This window comes from Etheostoma spectabile, chromosome 16, assembly GCF_008692095.1.
Source record: "Etheostoma spectabile isolate EspeVRDwgs_2016 chromosome 16, UIUC_Espe_1.0, whole genome shotgun sequence".
Taxonomy (NCBI): domain Eukaryota; kingdom Metazoa; phylum Chordata; class Actinopteri; order Perciformes; family Percidae; genus Etheostoma; species Etheostoma spectabile.
The window spans coordinates 19,702,416-19,708,733 of record NC_045748.1 but is presented as its reverse complement, the minus strand read 5'-3'; positions in this window follow the sequence as shown (position 1 = coordinate 19,708,733).

Sequence of the window (6,318 nt, the reverse complement as noted above, 5' to 3'; positions counted from 1 at the left end):
CATGTAATACTAAGAATGAACACATTGACAAAATAATTTTTTTATGAACTTTATTATGAACATCACGCAGAAGAACTTAAATTTACCGTCTGTGTGGGGCAAACTTCAGAACTTGCCCAATCCAAATCCTCCGCTTCTGCAGCATTCAGCGCAGGGAGTTTTTCTGGCCAGCCCTAAAGTAAAGTCAAATGAACAAAGTTATAAGTCAGACTAAAAATTCCGCAAAATTTTATCATTTGTGCCTGCTATTGGGGCCATCCACCACAACACCATTGGAAATGTAATTTTGGGAGTCATTGGTCAACAGGGCCGCCAGGGAACAGTGTCTTGATAGGGGTGTGTGGGGTCTGAGCCGTTTTCCATGTGTTGTATTGGCAGTTGGTTCCCCTAGCTTAAAACACGTAAGTCTGATAGACTCCATAGTTACATGTCTGGGATCGGAACAAGTTTTTCCTACATTCCACCAAAAATGATTGTCTGAAGTTAAAATTGGGGAGAGAGGACATTTGTTCGGGAACAAAACGTCCGGGCAGCCCCTCCCTCTGTCCTCTCAGTATCAAAACCTGTTGCTTTTGGCGATTTCGTCAGAGGGAGCCAGTTTTTTTTTCCAATGTTGTCTATCTGCATTTGGTGAGCCTAGCGCGAAAAGTTTTAGTCCGATAGCCCTCCATAGTATGTCTGCGTCGGCACAAGATTTTCTACATGTTGACCAACTATGATGGATAAAGATTTAAAACTGGAGGAGAGAGAGCAATTTGTTTGGAGAAAAAAATCTATGAATCGTCCCCAGCTAAATGTTTTTTTCATATTTCTGTCGACAGTTGTAGATCACACCCAAACAATTTAATCCGATAGACTCCATAGTTACATGTCTGCGACCAGAACCAAGATTTCCTACCTTTTGCCCAATAATAAGTCTGAAAAGTTAAAAACTGGGGGAGAAGGCAATTTTGTTTGGAAACTTCCAGAGATCCGTCCCCCAGCCCCACCTGTCGTCCACTCTAGCTCTGAAAATTCCACCACATACCACACATTGGGAAAAACTGAGACGTCTAAAACGGACGATACGTAAACTGGGATTCGGAGAAACCGTGCTTTATATCTGACGCCCATTCAGCCCAATAAAAGGGCCAAGTCTTTGCTTCGGGTTTAAAACCTTTAATCATGTTTCTACGTTAAAGTATGCGACGCAGCACGGTCCCAAAAAGGGGGCGTTTTTGAGCGATGTTGAAGATTTCCTGAACATTTCCCATTCAAGTCATGAGAGATTTTGCCGTATTTTTGCGATTTCGTAAAACCACGCGGCAATTTGGTTTAAACTACATAGCACACCATTCCCGATCATTACCCACAGGTCGGTGTAATGTGTTGCGCGTGTTGGCAACGCTTTTGGGACTAGTAGCGGGACGAAATTGGCGGAAGATGAAGAATAATAAAAACTAGAAATGCATTTCCTGCAGAAAATGCGGGGGGAATGCTGATAGCTGAATTGCAAAGCTAAACCCGTTGAATTAGTTAAATGAATGAAGTAAATGAATATTAAGCTAATCTGTAGAAAAAGCTTAAGTCAGTAAGAAGATGTTGAAGTTTTGAAAAAGAGTGGAAAAAAGTAGGAAACTTAAGTAAAAAAAAAGTTGAAAAATTTGGAATGGTTTTTAATTAAGTTGAAAAACAACCCAAAAATGTAAAAAGATGGAAAAATTCTAAAAAAATTGAAATGCTAATGCTACTTGAGAAATAGCATAATTCAGTAAAAATGTTGAAGTAGTGAGAAAATTTGAAAAAATCGGAATGGCTTTAATTAAATTGAAACCCACAAGAAATCATAATAGGGTTATTCCTTTGTCAGGGTTTATGTACTGCGGCGGGGATAAACCCCGTCCTATGCCCCTGGGCCATCACTAGGAGTTGACTTTCTTTATGGGGATACTTTGGTTGAGGTCCCGCTGTGGATATTTTCTGAAGCCTTTTCACTCTGATGACATCACTCCTCACTCTAGCTCAGGCACTCACCCTTTAAATCCAGAACAATCATAAAAATGTACACCAACTTACACAGCTTTTTCACAAAAACTGTAATAATATGTCATCTGAAAAGCCATAGCGATAGCTGAATATTTTGTGAACGTTTTAAGTTTGAACCATGAATGAGGTGAAAAACGGTAGAGGAGTACCTCTTTTAAGCAGAAGAAGATTTAAAAGGATTTGAAGCTTGCGCTCATTTGCTTTATGTTAACAAAAAGTGTTTAAAGCTTAATCATTGAAAAGTCTAATAGCAGAAAAATTGCTGAGAGTCCCATCATCTTCTGAAGAGCGGAAGAGTTGAAAATTTGAACGTTTAAATAGCTCAAAGTATGCAGAAGATACAGAGAAGCCAAAAAACGTACGGAAATAATTAAAAGAAAGTATACATAAAGAACCGAATAACAATAGTTGAATGCTGAACAGCTTCCACTAAATAATATAATAATAATTATGGGCAATAATAGGCCATTGTGCCGGTGCTGCTTAATCGCCACCACTGCACCTGAATAATAATTTAATAACTCGAAAATGCATTCCTGCAGAAAATGCGTGGGAATGCTGAATAGCTGAATTGCTAAAGCTAACCCGGTCAATCAGTAAAAGTTGAAGTAGTGAGAAAGTTGAAAAAGTAGGAATGTTTTTTAATAAGTTGATAACCACAGTAATGTCTACAAACAAATGGGGTGAAAAATTCAAAAGAATGAAATGCTGAAGCTAAACGTTGAGATAGAGCTTAATCATATTTTAAAGTAGTAACAAAAAGTTGAAAACAGAGAATTTTTTTTTATTAAGTTGAATAAAATCCAGGCACCATAAGGAGCCAGAGCTAAGATTTTAAAAGCTGAATGGTTTTGATACTAAAAGTCTTCCGAAGATACGACAACCAAAAAAACGTAGGGAAAATAACTAATCATAAGGCGGCTAAATCCTTCTAAAATCATAGATGAACTGCCTGGCAGACTTGAACCCTGGCCCACCCATGAAGTGCGTTTCACATAAACACTGCCACCCCCACTTGACCTGCTGACCAACCAAAAACATTTTAATATATATAATTTATCTGTGTGTCTGTGTGTGTTGTATGTGTCTGTCTCTGTGTTTGGGTGTGTGTTCGCCTTTTGTGTGGTGTGTCTATGTTTGTCTGTGTCCCTGTGTTGTGTGTGTGTGTGTGTCTGTCCCCTGTATGTGGTGTGTCTGGTGTGTGTTCGTGGTGTTTTCTGTGGGGTGTGTCTCTGTGTATGTTGTGTGTGTCTGTGTGTGTGTGTGTGTATCAACTGTGTGTGTTTTGTCTGTTGCGTTTGTGTGTCTGTTTGTGTGTAGTGTTTGTGTGTCTTTGTCTCTGCTTGTGTTTGTGTGTCGTGTGTGTGGTGTCTGTCTCTGTTCTTTGTGTGTACCTTGTGTATGTGTGTTTCTGTCTCTGTGTGTGTCCTGTGTGTCTGTGTCCTTGTGTGTCTCTGTTGTGTGTGGTGTGTCTGTGTGTGGTGTGTCTGTCTCTGGGTGTTGTGTGTCTGCTGCTTTTGTGTGTTGTCTATTTGTGTCTGTGTGCTGTGTCTGTGGTGTCTGTGGTCCTGTGTGTGTCTCTGTGTTTGTATGTGGTGTGTGTGTTGTGTGTGTGTGTGTGTGTTTTTCTGTATGTGTGTGTCGTGTGTTGTGTGGTATGTGTCTGTGTCTGTGTGTGTGTGTGTGTGTGTGTCTGTGTGTGTGACACCAAAGTATTTTGTTCATAAAGCTATACATTGCAATATATAAATGAGACAGACAGACATAGAGAGTTTTTGGAGTGTCCGGGAGGTCGTTGCCCATGGCTACATCTTAATCAGTGGCCATGGGTGTTGTAAACACAGCTAGGAAGCCTTTTGATGTCTGTGATGTCATCTCTTTTGATCTGCAACAGTTTCACGACGCAGCTGTTGTCCCCTTCTTTCCCTTCAGCTAATGTAACACTGCTCCTTAGACAGTGCAACCAGCTCCCAAACAAATGGTCATGCGCCAAGGGATATGAGATAAAAGAAAATAACTTGCCCATGGAGCACCTGTAAGGCCTTTGTGACTGTATTATGATGTAAAAAGTCATGGTGGATAAAGTTATAAATGTGGGGGGGCGTATCCTCGCTTACAACCAAGTGTTTCGCTCTGCGTTTTGCTCAGAATGGGGACAAGCTTTAACATTGCAGTGAATGGAGCAAGATCGTGGAACTCTGGTCCTTGAAAGCTCGCGGAGCCAAAAACGTAATAATTTCTATCACATAAAAATGAGCACATTGGCTGAAACTATCCAATGTATACCTACGTTTTGATGTACAACTGTCCATGAAAGTTGAAGAGTGTTGGCTGGGAGCAAGTTATAGAGAAACGTAGTAGATAAATATTTTTGAAGCCTTTCACTCTGATGACTCACTCCACACTCTAGCTCAGGCAATACACACTCCATTAAAATCCAGAAAAATCATAAAAGTAACACCATACTTCAACAACAGCTTTTTCCAAAAACTGTAAATATGTCAATCTGAAGCCATAGTCGATAGCTGAATATTATTGTGAACGTTTTACAGTTTGAACCATTAATTTAGGTGAACCTGTAGGCGGAGATACACTTTTAAGCGAAAAGATTTGAAGGAATTTGAAGCTTGCTCTCATTGACTTATGTTAAACAAATTGTTTAAAAGCTTATATTTGAAAAGTGATAAATAGCAAAAAATAGCTGACGAAGTCCCCATCATCGCTGACAGAGCTGCAAGATTTGCAAAGTTAAGGTATTTTAAATAGCGGAAGTTGCAGAAGCTACGAGAGCCAAAAAACCCCCTTACTGAATAATAAAAGAAAAGATATAAAGAACCGAATAACATAGTTGGAATGCTGAACATCATTCCCACTAAAATAAGTATGGGCAATAATAGTCATTGTGCCGAGTGCTGCTTATTGCCGCACCTCGGCACACTTCAACTAGAAATTCCGCAGAAATTTTATCGTGTGCCCTGCATTGGGCCCATCCACACACACACACCCTTTGAAACATCATAGGAGTCAGTTGTCACATGGCCGCCAGGGAAAGGTTCATGATTAGGGAGGGTGTGGTGTTTCTGAGCCGTTTCAATGTGTTGTATTGGCATTGGTTACCCTAGCGTGACACGTAAGTCTGATAGACCCATAGTTACATGTCTGGGATCGGCACAAGATTCCCTACATTTTGGACCAACTATAGTCTGAAGAATTAAAACTGGGGAGAGATAGACCATCCTTGTTTGTTTCAGAGCATCGTCCCTGCGGCCCTCCCTCTTCCTCTCATTACAGAACTGTTGCTATGGTGATTTCGTTAGAGTACGTGCCAGAGTCCTTTTTCACTGCTTAGTATCGCAGTTGGTGAGCCTAGCGCGAAAAGTTTTTAGTCCATAGACTCCATAGTTTTACATGTCGAGATCGGCACAAGATTACCTACTTTTAACACATTATGACCGGTCTACAGAGTTTAAACCTGAGGAGAGAGAGCAATTTGTTTTTGGTAAATAAATCATTGAATCGTTCCCAGGCTGCATGATTTTTCTCATGATTTTCTCTTCGCATTTGGTAGATCACAGGCCCCCAACATATTAAGTCCGATAGTCGCCCATAGTTTTACATGTCCCTGCGACCGACCAGATTTTCCTACATTTTGACCAATAATGAAGACTGCATAGTTAAACTGGAGGAGAAAGAGCCATTTGTTCGGGACCGTCCATATATCCTACCGCAGCCCCTCACTAACAGTCCTGTCTCCCACTCTAGCTCTGAACATTCCACCACATACACACCCTTGGAAAATCTGAGACGCTCTGAAAACGGAACGAAACGTTAACTGTGATTTGGGAAAACCCGTTGGTTTTGAGATCGGAACGCCCATCAGCCATAAACCAAGTCTTGTCTTTTCTGGTTAAACTTTTGTAATCATGTTCTACGTTAAAGTATGGCAATGCAGCACGGTCCCAAAGAGGGGGCCATTTTGAGCGATTTCCAAACATTTCCCATTCATGGTCTATGGGCATTTTTTTTGCCGTATTTTGCCGCTTTCGGAAAACCCGCGGCAAATCTGGTTGAAACCACATAGCCCCGCCATTCCCGATCAATACCCCAATTTCGGTGTAATGTGTTGCGCGTGTTGGCAAACGCTTTTGGGACTAGTAGTGGTCCACAACAGGCGGAATAATAATAATATCATAATACTAATAAGGTATGGTCAATAATATCCATTGTGCCGAGTGTGCTATTGCAGCATCCACGGCACACTGAACTAGAAACTTCCGCGAAATTTTATCAGTG